General features: G+C 42.5%; 1 long non-coding RNA gene across 2 annotated transcripts; it reads left to right on the top strand.

Annotated features, from left to right (window-relative positions):
- Positions 1 to 729: 729 nt before the first annotated feature.
- On the top strand, positions 730 to 15,476 carry LOC146542861 (uncharacterized). Of its 2 annotated transcripts, XR_014887967.1 has the most exons (3): positions 753 to 879; positions 7,713 to 10,192; positions 11,367 to 15,476. It is a non-coding gene; the product is annotated as an uncharacterized LOC146542861 (long non-coding RNA). The 2 variants fall into 2 exon arrangements; XR_014887966.1 differs by having other exon boundaries at positions 730 to 879; positions 7,713 to 15,476.
- The last annotated feature ends 962 nt before the right edge of the window (positions 15,477 to 16,438 follow it).

The following is a 16,438-nucleotide window of genomic DNA, read 5'->3' as shown; positions in this document are numbered from 1 at the left end:
GCTATTGCCACCCCAGATTTATTTGCATATATATATATTTTAAACATAGATGTATTTTTAAACTACCAAAGCATTACGTACTGCTTATCTGATGTTATTTCAATAGGAAAAATGATAGGATCTTTACAAAGAGAAACCAAAGTCAAGCATCTGCAAGGAAACTCTCACTACAGTCACCTACTCATTGCCAGTTTCAACAGAAAGCTTGAGGGCTTGGTCATGTTCAGATAATAGCAAAAAATAGTTTGCACAAACAGAACTCTATTCAATCCTTGCTTCAATTAACAAATTAGAGTATTCTTCCACATGGACTTCACTCAACTGGTGCAAGCTGGCACTGAAGTTAATGATGCTAGGCCAGAGTGGGCCATTGGAGTCCAGATGGAGTTATCTGTTGGAGGCCTTCCTGCAGTGCTACAACTCTACTCCGCTACCAGGATTTTCCCACTCCCTTTCTGAAATGCTGATGTTTCCAGAGCAGAGCCACCTCCTTATAGATGCTACAAAAGAAGTAGGAGAGGTGGCAGTAGGGTGGAAGGGAATGGAAGAAAGAGGAGAGAGAAATGTTATCATTATGAAATCAAGCTCCTAAATTGCTTGTCAAGAAAAGAGAGCCGAATAGTCATATCAAAACAGGATCTAGCTGCTCTCTCCAACATAGTGCCTCCATTTATCACCATAACTTTGGCAGGAGTTGGCAGACAGGTTCTGAGTTCTAAGATCACAGTTCATGCCAGCAGGTTGGCTCCTGCCCACTGCCAAGGACCTTTATCATTGTCCTTGAGGCCATGAATGAGGAAGTTGAGGATGCATTTTGTTGGAACCACGAGAGCACTCCTGTTGAGACGACTGAGAGCTACGTGCTTTGAGCTGAGGACAGTAAGTCATTACTAATATAGATTTTTCAGATTTTTTTTCACACTATTTCTTATCTTTCTTGAATATTCAGGAAATTTAACAAACTCTGTTTCTTGAAATTCAATGCTATGGCAACACCACTGAAAAGAAATAACATTTCACCCTTTTTTCTCATCAAGTATTATTCACTTGGATGTTTTCATCACTCTGGGTTGTTGTTATTTTTTTTGTGTTTTTTTTTCTGATGTAGTCGTATAAAATTGTCCGTTTCTATTAATACATTTTGCATGGCTGGCCTGAGGCCAGCTAACATTCAAAAGCAAGGTTTTGGTCCCTCCCTGCTTCACATCTTTAAATTTGCAAGGAGGAACAAATCCTCCAAGGAATGGTACAGAATCAACACGAGGTCCTTGGGTGCAACAGATTGCCCAGGGCTGTTTACTGTAGCGAGTGTATTTGTACAAGCACATTCTGGCAGTTGGCTCTCCATGGGCACTGCGGCAGCAAAAGAGGACAAAACTGCTTAAGAGCCCTCAAATATACCATGCATAGGCACGTTGTAAAAGACAGATACACAATGGGTCACGATGCCTCTGCGATGAACTAGAAGGCATTTTTTCAGCTGATTAAAACTGTGCTTCAAATCTCCACCATCCAGAGTGCTCATGGACACCAACCAGACAGGTCAGGCTGGCTAGAAGCTGGGTGCTGGTAGCGCTAATGGAGGTCTGCAGGACTAGGGCCACCATTTTGCTGTCTTTTGGGGATGTTCTGTGCTGTGCTGAAAGAGATTCAGAATGAATTTCCCACAGCACGAGAAGCCCTAAGGTCCTGATCAAAAAAATGTTCAAGTTTTGCTTATCTTTGAGTGCTTTGGTTCAGCAATGTCACCTTCAAGATGAAGGCTGTGTAAGGGAAAAGAAAGCAAGAGATCTCAAGGAAGGGACAATTCTGCTGTCACAGTGCATGGTGTCACAATGTGACATTTTTGCAGTGATAGAGGTGCAGTCCCTCTCTTCTGTTCATGACTTTATCTCCCAGTTTGATCATCCAAATCCCTTCAAACTCTGCCAAACTTTCTTGGTCGAGCAAGAAACTGGTATTTCATGAAACTCCTGTGAAACTTGGTGGGGTGCCAAGACAGAAAGCAAGGCACATCATTAGTGGTGTTTGCCTGACAGAAGATTCTCTGTGGGCTCTTATTAATAATAATACTTTGTACTACTGATATCTTTCATCCAAGGATATGCAAATATTAATTGGCTGAGCAATTCCCTGCATTCAACTTGATGGCGTTTCTCTGTTTATTTTTGTATAGCGCAATAACTTCTGAATGTCACATCTCATCAGCACAAAACTTGGGGGGAATGTTCTGCTTCTCAGTAAGCAGAGCCTCACTGGTTTAGAGAGAAAAGCCTGGTAATGCTAAAAAACTGAGGAAGAGAATGGAACACCTAGAGTAAAAGGTTCAGGAATAGGTAGAGAGTGACTGGGGGAAGCTGTTGTAGGGAGGAAGATGAAGGAATATAAGGACCTCCGTGCTTCTAGCACAAACCCAACCTTTTGGGGCCAGTTTCACAGCTGGTATGAGCTGGCACTGTGGATGAAGCAGTGTCAGTTTATGCTAGTTGCAGATCTAGCCTTGGGTATCTTGATTGGAATCTATGGTGGCAATTATTCACGCTCACCATTCATATTTGGGGACTAATTAACTATTCTAGGTTTCTATAAAGAATATTGTCAACTATTTAATGGCTCATTGGGTTTAGCAGGATTTCTAGCTTCTCTTTTATAATTTCAACAGAATAGTTATTGTGATTTGTGGCTTCAAGTAACAGCTAGCGAGCTGTGAGCAGGCCATGCGTATTATGATGTTAGTTCTACCCTTTGACAAATAAGTTTTAATTGGCTTTACATGGATTCCACTTGGTGATACAAGACATCCAAAGATAGATCTGATAGAGGAGTTTTTCTCAAAACATACAAAAGCAATGCCTTTGTGCTAATGCGTGCTCAACAGTTCCTTTTCAACAACTTTAGGTAACGAGGAAGAACACTTAAAATTAATTCCTGTACTTGTGAGTCCATTGGTCTTGCAGCTGCCTTCACAAAGACATTCAAGCCAAGGTTTCCAGCCTAATTTTGCACTAACAGAAAAGCTTAATATTTCTGACCAGCTCAGTGCGTGCTGAATACATCTGAAAACTGTCTCTTTGTCCAATGAAAAGAGTACAGTGCTCTGAATATGCAGTCCTGGTTTTGGTTGCAGGGCCTTTTAAAGCTTCACAGCTTACTTCTCTAGAGTTGTGTAACAAAATGTGTTTCATGCGATCTCAAAGCTGCATTCCTTACGGTAATGGATTCCCATGCTCTAGCATCCTACCTGAAATTCCTCTGCGCGAGGATTTGAAACTGCATGTCAAAGAGATGCTTCCAAAGTCCTTAATTGCCCCTCTGCTGTAGTAGATGGAGAAGGCAGCTTGATCACAGACTGGCTGGAGCTTTTTAGATTGAACTCATGCCCTGCATTTCTTCAGAAAGAAAATGGGAGACTGGTGAAGCTGAGAGAGCAGACAAGTGCAGCATTTTGATCTGATCATCCCTTATCTTTCCTCGTGCCTTCGTGTAGTTTTGGATCACAAGATACTCAAAGCTGCAGCAGGGCCAGGGCACCGGTGACTCCTTTGAGCTGTTTTGATTTTTTTCTAGGGAATGTTTCAGTATTTCTGCTGCTCATACATAGGTAAGAGGGCAAATTTTGGAAGTAATGACATCTTGCTAAAGGTGTAATCACTCAAATCTCACTGTTGTTCCATTACCCCATTGCTTTGCCTATTTAGAAGGTCCTTTTGCTGTGTGATATCCAAACCATCAAGAAATGGGGGCAGAGGGGTGGCTCCTACTTATTTTTTTCCCTGGACTTTGTTGGCATGTCCTTTATCTGCCTTATGAATGAAATGGGAGGATAAAATACTGGAGTAAGGGCCAACTGAACCTGCAGATCAACCATAATTCAGTGTCTCAGCAGCCAGCGAGCAAAGTCTGCAAGCTGTTTTCACGTGGACTAGACATGGGCTGATGACATGGTGGTTGTCAGGCCAGAGGGAATGAAGACCAATTACCCACAGGCTGAGTTCTGTCTCATAAATTCTCTGAATGATCCGCTCACCTGAACAAGAGGAGAAAATACAGCCCTTCTGTTTGCTCTGTGGATAACCGTATCATCTATTATTATTGCAAAACAAGTAAACACCAAAACACATGGGGACTTGAGCAGAAATAATATTAAGGATATCGGTCCGTGAATTGAGAGCTGCTGTAGCAGCAGGTAGGCAATGTTACCAGAGGACAGAAATGGGAATGGGTGTGTAAGAGGCAGAGAAGGATTGCCAGAAGGAATTTATACTCATTTCTGATCAGATGGTTCCCATAGCATTTCCTAGTTCCTGTCTCATCACCCTAGAGCGTGTCTGTAGGAGCTCCGTCCAGCTGAAGTAAACATTTTCTTCTGATCTGCAAGATTTCATCTGAGATAGGTGTGTAGCATTAAATAATTCAGTGTCGTCAGTGTCTGTGATGTGTGTTAACAGCATTCAGATGAGGTTTTATGGAAGACAGACTTGATCAAAAAAAAAAAAAGAAAGAAAGAAACAATCTCCCAAAGTAGCTCTTTGGCAATAGGTCTGCTAAATCTTTGACAACCTTCTCTGCTACTGACCAGCAAAGCCAATTTGCAGATTCCTCAGTGAGGGATTGCATGCACAAGCTTGCAAGCCCCAGCCTGTGGGAGCTCCCTCATCGCATCGTTTGCACCTGCAACCTGTGAGATGATAAAGGAATCCTGGTGGGAAAAACTTGAATGGAAATACTTGCATTGACATTACAGCTTTGCTGAAGGAAAATACCAGAATGTGTGTGGAGGTGAGCAGTTTGTGCAGCTGAGAAGGCAGGGAGAGGTGGCTCTCAGTTGTGTTTTATGCCCTGATTCTGCAGAGATTTGAGTGACACTGAGCTGCAGAACAGGACTTTGAAGCAGGATTCAGGTTTGGCAGTGTGCTCTGGTTTATCTTCACAGCAGTGGCACCACTGATGTCCTTAAGCACCTGAGGATTTCAAATAACAAAACAAGCACAAAAGCTTAAAAACAGGAGATGATGTAACTGATCATTCCACTTCTGCTGACAAATACGTATCTCCCACATCTACCAAAAAACCCAAACCCTCCAACAGAGATCTGTCTTATGTGACCCGTACTGCAGAAATCCCATCCGGGCTGCAGCTGCAGTATCTTAAACTGGCACCCATCTCCATTACACATAAGGACCTCCTTCTGAGTGCAACAACATGTTCTCCCTGTTTCCAGCCCCTGCCAGGAACAGACAGGTTTCACTTTTATGTTTATTTATTTCTCCTGTTTTGTTCTTTTCCGTTCCTTCTCTGCTGCCCTTAGTGGTGGAAATATCCCCAGCTGATGTGAGTCACTGCAGAGCCGTTGGCTTTGATAGGAGCTGCAGTGACAGATCGCTTTCCTTATGCTGTGCCACTAGAGGATGTAGAATGGTCCTAAAAAGCAAACAAATATACATATATATATATATATATATATATCAGTATATATATATATATAAAACTGATACAAGGCTTTTCACCCCAGAGGTGTGAAGGAGAGATCTCTGAGTTAGATGGGGGCACAACACCCCTTCCACTGACCAGAATGGACCCTTGTGTTTTTCAAACTGTCCCACCAAAAAAAAAAAAAAAAAAAAAAACAGGAGAAATTTGGGTTGGGTGAAGGCTTGTGCATAAATGGGGCTTTTCCATTTTGCTCATTCTGCATTTCACAGTGCATATTTGCCTTAAAAGTCATCCTAAATATTAACGCCCTTTATTAGGTAACCACTGCTGTTGTACATGGAGATTGTGTTCATTTCCTCTCCCTTGCCCCAGGTGTGCAGTTTGACTCTAATAATGTAGGAATCATGCGTTTTTAAAGCACAATAATTTTTTTCTGGTTGAATTCGATGGACATTGCAGAGCTGAGAGAAGAAAATGCAATCCATCTTCTGTGAAATGAACTCAGTCATCCTTCAGTTTATTGAGTGAGAGGGAATACAAAACAAATCCACAAATGTCAAAAGCAGTCTACAAGGGATCATTCCATTTCTTTTTCCATTTGTTTCCTTGATTAAAATGATTTTTAACTGATTCCTCTCTTAATTTAATGTGACAAAATATAATTCACTTGAATATCCTCCTGAACCCCTTTGCCAAAGTGTGTGTTTGGCCAAAGAGGGTGGTGAGGGGGTGGGATTTGCTGAATCATGCTTGTGCTCTTTAATAATCTCTTTACTGTAACAGTGGAAATACAATGAGAAAAATTCTAGCCCTATTAAATTCATTGGAAGATTCCCACTGATTTAAATGGGTTGGGAGAGAACCCCAGTGGTGATCGACTGATTTCTTCTGAGATGAGAAGAATAGGTCTTTCAAGCTACCTGTTTCTCCCTGTGGATTTGCTCTTGGGGCTACAGATGGAAGCAATAATTTCTGCAGCAGCATTTAAGCCCATAGATTGGTCAGCACAGACCCCACTGTGCTGTTCTGCACACGCCATGATTCCCACCCAAGAGGTCCCTGCCATCCCCGGCTCCTCATGGTACTCACTGTGGGAAGAAGGTTGGTAGAACTGAAATGTATGATTAATTTTGGCATAGGAACACAGCAAAAGACCAGCATCCCCTCCAGCTCATCGCTTGTTGTGAGAGCAGGGGATGTGTACCCAGTTCCTTCCTCGATCACGAACTTTTCCAGTTAGATCATGCAGTGTCTGTTCTGTTTCCTGACTGAATAAATGCTTTTGTGTAGGAGGCAGAAGTATTTCCAGCGTTCCACAAGGATTATGAATGGATCCTCTTAGCAACTGTTTTGGGTAGAAAACATTATTCCCATCTCAGAAGAAATCTGTGAAATGGTTCGACCAACGTCATCCAGGGAGACTGGGGCAGGAAGAAGTTTACAATCTGGATTATCCAACCCCATTTGGTGCCATATCCACACCAAGGTCCTAACTCCCTAAAAGCTTCTCAATGGGAGGATAACTGTAGTATTTTATATTCTGAGAGCCGTGCCTATTCTTTGAACTCCAGTGCATAAAAGAAATGGGTAATGGAATCGAAGCGTACCATGAAAATGAAGATCATAAAGAGCTATCTTTCCAAAGCAGTACAAGATTATTTAGGAAAAAGTTGTGGGGTTTTTTTTTCCATCTACTAAGGCCATTGTTATTATATCAAATCTAATATCCTGAAACGAAAAGAAAGTCTTAAAAAAACTGAAATGGAGGAGTAATGAAATAAGAGCCACCAGACACTGTTAGTTTAATATTACGCTTTAAAGAGTTGAATTTAACTGAGGGATAATTTAACTAAGACACCATTAGTAATTTTTCTGCATTAACTTTAGAGCCAGATATGAAACGGGAGTAAACCTGTGCATCTGCAGGGACTGATACTAGCGGAGGATCTGCACATTTACATTCAGAAATGGAGTCCAAGTAGCAGCCCTAGAGACTGCCATCCTCCTGCTGCCCAACAACGAGCCCTGGTGATGGAAGTGCCCATCTCCCATTCCTCTCTTGCTCAGCCCAGCCACCACCTCAGCTCCATGCTGGCAACACCCAGTAGGATGCCATGGACCCCATGGCAATTCCATGCACAGCCCAAAGCCAACAAAGTAGGGTAAATTAATGCTTAATTAAAACCTGACATAGGAAGAGAAATTAAATTAATGCCCTAATTAATGCGTCGGGTTTAGTCCAAATAGGAAACTTAACGATTCTCCTTTCCCTTTTTCAGTACTACACTTACCTTGGAGCAGTGATGAATTTCAGCTCATTTGGCCTCAATCCTGGAAAACATCTTCATTAAAGAATGTATTGAAGCCCATGCTTAATTCTCTTCCTGCCATGTTTAATTGCTGGCCCGGATAGGCATGGAGTTAAGTATTTGATTAAATAAGGCGGAGCTATTGGGAAAATTTTGCATAATTGTTCCCAGTTTGCTAAGCTGATTTGACTCTTAAAAGCTCACTTAAAATCCTCTGTTGGAATGAGTAGCATTAGTCAGTATTGCAGCATTTCTTTTATTCCAGTAGCTGTAGTGGAACTGGTATTTGTAAAAAGTCACTCTTTTATGATTGAGAAGAATCTAAAATCTACCCGAGCAGCAACTATTCTGTGAAGGAAACAGAGAAGAGGTGAAATATCTGAAGGATTAAGACAGCACATTCAACATATCAAGGTTCGTTTACCTTAACAAATCTGGGCTTCTTTGTAACAAGGGCTTCCATTTGACAGCATGTGAAGTACGACAAACTGTCAAACTCAAAATGCCTGGATATTTAGGTTGCTCCACTGGCTGGAAAATTAGCTTCATGGGCTGACTTTTGGATCCACAAATGCTGTGCTGCTGTCCTTTGGGAGGAATGCCACGTCACAGGGTGAGTGGTGAAATTCTGCCTCGGGACAGAGGCGGACTGAAGGATGCGAACCTTCTTGCAGGTACGTGGGAGATGAAAGGTTTATTGTTGGTATATTTCTGTATCAAGGGTTTGATAAAGAAAGCTGAGGAAAAGACGTTTCAACCTATCCACCCCATAGGGTGGACAGGGAGACCTGTAGCACTGCATTGAAGAAGCATGAGCATTGCCATGCTTTATCAGTCACGTGCATCAGCAAGCAATATTGTTTCTCTGGCTCTGACTGGGTGCGTTATTTTTCCCCAGATGAGGAAAGCAGCAGGATGAATGGTTTGTAGCCATTTCCAGAATGTGTGTACATCACTAGTTGCACCAGGGAAGGTTCACATTGGGTATTAGAAAAATTTCTTCTCAGAAAGAGTGGTCATTGGCACAGGCTGCCCAGGGCAGTGGTGGAGTCATCATTCCTGGAGGTGTTCAGTAAGAGGGTAGATGTGGCACTGAGTGACATGATCTAGAGCATGGGTTGCTGGTTGGACTGGATGATATTATTGGTTTTCCTAACCTTAATGATTCTAGGATTCTATGAGCATATAAACCATGCCAATTAAGCACAGTGTGCATTGAACTACGTTCCCCAGTTCTCAGGATCCAAAGTTTGACACAGCAGCTCTTGGGTCTATCCCTCGAGGTGTTCAAGACCAGGTTGGATGGAACCCTGGGCAATCTGGTCTAGTACCAGATTTGGAGGCCCTGCCTGTGGCAGGGGGGTTGGAACTTGATCTTTGGGGTCCCTTCCAACCCAAGCGATTCTATGATTCTATGAGATCATGGGAGAGGATAACAGAGGTGAGTACCAAAAAAAGGCATTATAGCCCTTTTGTTGTTTGCCTTCTGGGTTCTGAACTCTGAGTGATGTTATTCAGAGCCCTGTGGGGTTTTCCTCTGCAACCACATGGCCAGAAGACAAGCATGTATAAAAAGCCAAGATGCTCGCTCAGTCTCATGGTTCTTAAGGACTGACATTGAAAAATGAAAGATGTTTTAATACTTATTAAGAAAAAGTACCACAAGTCTAAGAGAAAATCACAATAGGTGGCTCTGAGTCTCTTTGGATAGGATTCCTATTAAAATCAATGTGAGTTTTGCAAGTGGTAGTGCTCAGGTGTTATTGATTGGTGACTGATTGATGATTTGTATGTTTTCCAGCAGCAGTATCTCCCTTTGCAGTTTTTTCTCTCCCCAGCCAGTTTCTCATCCTTTCAGCTTTAAAAAGAAACCGGTTCTGGGAATTTAAGAGTGGACTGATTCTGTAAGAGTGTGAGGTCAGTGTGTTCCTTCAGTCATGTTCAGATCCCAAATTGAAGGCCTAGAGAATGAAAATGCTCCGATCGTGTCCTTTTGAGGGCAGGGATGAATTTCCTTCTCTAGAAACTCTCTCCACCCTCTCCAATATGTGCACACAAACAGAAAGTCCCTATAAACTGTTTGAGGTCATGCATTGCATCAAATGACCGTGTTAATCCAGAGCTCTGCACGCCCAGGGCAGATCCAGCTCCATGGGAAATGAGCACATCCGGAGCATTTGTGTTTTCAGCATCAGAGAGGGGGAAAAATGCCATCAGATTCTGAATCCAGCTCACGAAGCCTGGATGTCTGCAGTGTAGGAGCATTTCTCATCCAGATACTCTGGCTCTAAATGTTAAATGTTTTTTTTATTAGCAGCTCTTCTATTGTGTGCACTGAAAGATGAGTCACTGCCCTTCAAGAGCAAAGCTGGGAATCAATAGACCTCTGTGAATTAGATAATGTTCTAAAATATGGATATCTACAAAGGCATGAGAATTGTGACTAATGTGTAAGTAGAAACATACAGTGAAAATGGCCCAGCAGACAGTAATCTTTCTGGAATCTTCTTTGGGACCCACCCCACTGGCCATGGTTAAGCATCCTGTTCACTGTGGCCACGTGGTTGCTAAGAGGATGTGAAATTGAGCTCCCTGGCCCTGACGCACAGAAAATGAGTCTGCTACTCTTAATGACAGAAACTGCCTCAGGATTGCTAGCTGGGGAAGCCAGCTGCACTCATTGCACCCTGAAGCCTGATTAGAAAGGCATAGGTGGGTGATAGATGATTATTCTCCTTCCCCCTGTGCTGCTGAGACCCATCTGGACCCATCTGTGCTCCCAGTTACAAGACATACATGAAAATAGTGGAGCAAATGCAGCGTAAGGGAACAAAGGTGTTCAAAGGGTTGACCCTGCTTTCAGTTGGAAGATTCCCTTCCGTCCTGTGAGATCCCATGAAAACCCAGTCCCATGCCCTCAGGCAGCTCTCTCAATGCAATCTGAAAGCGTATTAAGCCAGAATAAATCCAAGTTTTGCACTAGCTATCCAGAAATAGCCCTGTGGTTATCTAAGATGTGCTCTCCCCTTCGTAAATGTTGCATAAGCAGCTTCCAATACTTCAGTAGAGTTGTCGTTTTATCTAATGAACCTTGGTAGCTTGCTGGAAAATAATTAGTCAATGAGCTCCCTAAAACAGTGTTAGCTGCAAGTAATGTGAGCTCCCACAACATGCTCATACATAGCAGTTAAGTTTGTATTGGGGATTTTATTGTTGTTTCTCTAAACAGAGAGGATAGCCTCGGGCAGATCTGAAAATTGCATCTCTAGCCAATTGGGGAAAGTGAAAGTCAGAAACAATCGTCAACAAAATAAATTTTTCCTCTTGGCACATGATGTGCTGGACTTGGCAACACCAGGTGCTAACTCCCATTCCCCCCCCCCCCGACTCCCACTCCCGACTGGGAAGGGAAACAAGAGCCATAAAATACAGCTATGCACACGTAGAGATAAAAGGCCAAACTGAATCCCTCATGTCTCTGCAGCAGACAGAGGCAAAGCTAGACCACAAAGATTCATGGCTGTTAGTTGTGTGCTAGTATAATCCAGTGGATCATGTTCAAATCACTGAGCAGAAGTAAAAAAATCTGACATGGATATTTATGTGGCCATTATCTTTCGCCAGTCCTTTGCAGAGCACATTGCTGCGGTGTGAATTTTCCTCCAAAGAACCGTCTGACGTAGGCAGATGTTATTACCCCCATGCTGGAGAGGAGAGGGGCTCTACTGAAGGCAAATGACAACTGCATATTTATGTACCACTGGAAGACTTTCCCAAAATGGCAGAGGAAGTTCTTGGTATGACAGCAACCAAACCTCAACTTACTCACATTCTGGGCATAGATATTAATCCTCAGAGCATAGTTCTGAGATAATTATTGAATAACAGTGATTTAAACCTGTAAAAATACCAGATCTAGTCTATAGGAAGGATGCTGAGCTTAATTGTGTTGTTGTGAGAGTTGCAGCCATGCAGCAGTATCCGGATATCATGGAATCATAGAATGATTACGACTGGAAAAGAGCTCTAAGATCCCCAAGTCCAACCCCAGCATGCCCCCTGACCATGTCCCTTAGTGCGTATTTTAAATATGAAGAAGTTAGCTTACTGTCTCTTGACACTAACAAGGAAAATATGTTGGGTGTGGGAGTGGGAGCAATTGGGAGGAGGCTCAGATCAGGAGGAAGGATGCTTTACAGATTTGTGCCACTCCTGGTTGTCTCCTCCAGTTGACTGCATTCAGTGGAACCATTTCTGGCATGTCCCTTTCTGTCCAAATTATCTCAACCAGGCAAAGAAGAAAGGGGGAGAAAGGAATTTTGCTTTTTTAATCAAGTAGTTATGATAAGGCAGAGCAAAAATACGCTTGACTTGATTGTCTTTGTTATCGAAGTCCAGAATGATACAATAATTAATTATATTTAATTTATCCACTGGTTGCCTTGGGGGATTAAGAGGTGATTTTCATGCAGACTGTGATATATGTCTGTTTATATCTAGCTGACAGGTATTCTTAGTGCTTGAGGCCCCAGTTCTTTGACCTAAAGCCAGCTGATATTGATTTAGATTTTCTGTAGATCAGATTCTCTTCCTGGAAAAAAAACTACAGATTAAACAGTGACTTAAAGAAATTACTCAGGGTTTATACAAGTGCAAATGTGAGAGAAGAATTCACCTCCAAAAGACCTGCCTGTAATAGAGAGAGGAAAGTCTGTGACTTCTCTCTTTTGCTTAAAACAAATCAGAAACCCTACTGTATTTATCTATTTACTTATTTATTTTTAATTCTTGATGCTGGAATCAGTAGCATCTCATGCATCTTGCTTCATGGAACGATAAATTTCTCCTTTCATCACCAAGAATCAGAGAAACAAAATCCAGATACATCCAAAGGAGCTGCTCTGAAATTCCTGGAGTTTCATGGTAGCTGAGGTGGGAGTAGAATTTGGTCCAAAAGAGTTATTTTTGCTTAGAAAAAACAGTCATTGCCAGAGAATAAGCTTAATATAAACGTTAGCTTTCCCCTTCTGTAACAGAAATTTCATTTTATTTTTGAAGAAAATAAAAGGCAGTATGTAAATTCTGCTTTCAGCTGCTTTGGTGTAAACTGGGAGCAACTCATTGACTTTGAAATCCGTGCTTATTTAGAAGTATTCCTAACCTTATCTCCATGCATTAAGCAGAAGCCATTCCTTCCTCAGATGAAATGCAAATCCAGAATAAGACAGGGATTTTTGCAGAAAGCTAAGGAAGCTAGGAACCCAAATCCTATTGATATCCAACCAAATTTAGGCATGTAAACTGTATTCACTTCTGTGAAAATCCCATATTCACTTCTGTGAAAATCCCAATCTATGATTTAAAAAAAAAAAAAAAAAGAATTAAAAAGTGCTGGCAGTTCCTTTAACTTACTGAAAAATTTTTAGAGAGTGTTTTATATGATTGAGTGTTGAAGAGCTGTCATAAACCTTTTCATTTAGCAGCATCCCCAGATAGATACCAAGAGGAGATTGCAATAACAGAGGAGAATGAGAAGGAGAGGATTTGCTGCGCTACCTCCAAACATTTCTCCCCAGATCCCATGTCCTACTCCCAGAAATTGAAAGTGTCTTAATTATTCAGAGGAAGAAGGATGCCCTGCTGTAACTTGTTGGATAATTATTCTGTGCTGACAGTGCCCTGAAGTACTTCACTGGTTTCTCTGCCTTTGAGCTAGCTGAAATGTTGAAGTGTTTTGAGATCCGAGAGCCATTTACAGGAGGGGCACAGAGACCTGCTGTGAGCAGAAGGTATATCAGGACACACAAAGCAAAATATCTCCTTAGAATCACAGAATGAAATCATAGAATCATTAAGGCTGGAAAAGACCTCCAAACCGAACCCATCCTACCATGCCCACTGGCCATGTCCCTCAGTGCCACATCCCCACGGTTCTCAAACATCTCCTGGGACAGTGACCCCACCACCTCCCTGAGCATCACCACTGGTGTGCCAGTGCATCACTGCTCTTTCTGTGAAAAAAATTTTCCTAACATCCAACCTGAACTTCCCCTGGCACAACTTGAGGCCATCATCTCTCATCCTACCGCTTTTACCCAGGAGCAGAGGCCAGCCCCCACCTCCTTACAGCCTCCTTTCAGGGCATTGTAGAGAGCACTAAGGTCTCCCCTGTGCCTTCTCTTCTCCAAACAGAACCATCCCAGTTCCCTCAGCCACTACCCATAGAGGAAATGCACTGGCATAGCCTGTCCAGGGAGATGGGCATGGTGGGGGTGGGTTGGGGTTGGAATTGATGATCCTAGAGGTTTTTTCCAGCCTTAATGATACTGTGATTCTATTTAGGGACATGGCTAGTGGGCAATGTTGGATGGGTTGGACTGGGTGATCCTAGTGATCTTTTCCAACTTTCATGATTCCATGATTTTATGATCCACTGTTGGGGAAGAGGAGAAGTTTGGACTTCCAATGAGCACATAGTTGTCCAGCAAATCCCAAGTCATCCCAAGAACAGCGGCCTCCAGTCTGCCACACGAATGTGCTACCCTGCGTAGTATATTGAAGCTCACACAAGCTGGCAAAGCTCCTCACTCTCTGATGTGTTAGAAACATCCAAGCAAATGAGATGTGATACTTGGGTGTGAGTGTGTGGCTGTAAAGACTCAATCCTGCCAAGTGTCAAACGCTGCTGTGGTCCAACCCCCGGTCAATGGGAGCTGCTGGCCCAGCACCAGGCAGGATGGAGCTGCCAAGGCTCCAGGCACCAAGTAGCAGCGTGTGAGAAGTCGCATCGCGAGCACGCTGAGATGTTCACAACAGATCTTTCCAACAGTGAAAACTGCCTTTTCTCCTGCTCCCGCATTTAGCTAGCACCTGTCAAAGAACATTAGAAGGGGGAAGATGACATGGAATTAAGAAAAAGATTTCTTGTGGCCAGAGAATGGTGGTGAAGCCCACTGTGCTGCCAGGCTGCTTTCTGCATCGGAGACCTGCTTTGTTAGTAAAGAAAAAAACCAGCAGCAATCCCAACACTGCACGAGTTTCTGCTGCTGGGTGCTGCAGGTATTTTAATCCACAAAGAAAATGAGCATATTTCATGTAAATTGATATCAAAGTGACACACCATCCTTCAGCTCGCTAATTTAGGGGCTGGTATGCAGATGGAGAATGCTTGCTGCTTCCTCATAGTCAAACCCCTCTACATTCAGCATCTCACATTCAGCATCCAGGGTGACATGTGGCTTTCTGAAAACTTGGCCAGTTCTTGTGCTGGTGTTTGTTTTGTTGCAGATCAGCACAAGGAGAGCTAACAAGACTTGGTGCTGGACTGGAACATGGGGGATACTGGAGTAACCTGCACACGCACCTCTGGCAGTTCCCTTCAAAGCAGTTCTGCAATGCCTCGAAACAAATCAGTTCTGAAGTCTTTCAGACATCATCTCAGAGCAATTTGGGCAGTAGGCTTTACCATTTTCATCAGTACTTGTGCAAATCCACAGATGGAGCCGGAAAACCTCCCAGCTCCATGTGAGAGTCCTCACTGGTGACATTGGCACCAATTTTTATGCGCTCCTGACCAGACAAAAAGAGACCTTTATTAATGGAATACAATGACATTCTTCCTGGCCCTCAGAGGAGAAGAAGGGCTCCGATTTAGGAGACCTACATTTTAGTTTAATATCTCTATTACAGGATTTTTCATTGTAACCCTTTTGTCATTAAAAGAAAATAACTCCATCCTTGCCTTGTGAAATGCTTTAAAATTAGTCGAGACCTTCTTTTGGAATCATTGTCATCTGAGTACAGATCATTTTTGCTTCTGGAAGCACTTTGGATTATTATTTTCTTTTTCCTGGGATTCTCTTCCTTTGGAAACAATAAAACCAGCTCTCTTTTTCTTAACTGCTTGGCTGGAGTCAAAGATAATTTTCCACAATCCATTTTTCATTCTGTTTTTTTCTTTATTCCTTAAGGTTTCGTCGTCTTTATGCCAGTGAAACTATGCACTTCAAATTCTCATCCCAAGGTTTTGAGTTGATTTTCATGGCAGATACAAGCAGCGATGCCTGCACTGATCTCAGCCGTGGTTTATTTTTATTCTTATATATCAGCAGCTATTTGTCATGCTACCTTGCAGTGTGGGACTCACATTTATATGGTTTGGGGAGATGTAACTCATTTTCTGTTTAATCCACTGTCTGTCAAAGGGAGAGATTTAAGATAGAATACCGTGGGCTTTCTGACGTCGTTCACAATTTTTTTATATGTGTATTTATTTATTTTTCGTGCAGACTATATCATTTGTTAGGTTGAGTGCAAAAGAAAGTTGGTTTTCCAGTCAATGTAATTTGAGAAATTTTCAGCGTGCAATGGACTTTAGACATGATTTGGCAAGGTTCTGGAGTATTAACAATGTCCTCGTGAACCAATTGCACTGTCACTACAGTTCTGCTGCTAGGAAGGCCTTGGCAAGTTACTCCCCTCTGTATGTTCACAGGTTTAAAAAGAAAGAAACTGATGATTAAAAGAAGGCGGTGCTCTAAGCAACCTGATAGAGCCGTAGATGTCCCTGTTCCTGGCAGGGGAGTTGGAATGGGTGACCTTTAAGGGTCCCTTCCAACTCAATTCTGTGATTCTGTGAGTCTGTGAGAATGAATGCTGTTCTTGGCGAAGTGCTTTGAGATTTGTGGACCAACGCT

This window comes from Meleagris gallopavo, chromosome 24, assembly GCF_905368555.1.
Source record: "Meleagris gallopavo chromosome 24, MGAL_WU_HG_1.1, whole genome shotgun sequence".
NCBI classification, from domain to species: Eukaryota; Metazoa; Chordata; class Aves; order Galliformes; family Phasianidae; genus Meleagris; species Meleagris gallopavo.
This window is presented reverse-complemented; position numbering and strand designations above follow the sequence as displayed.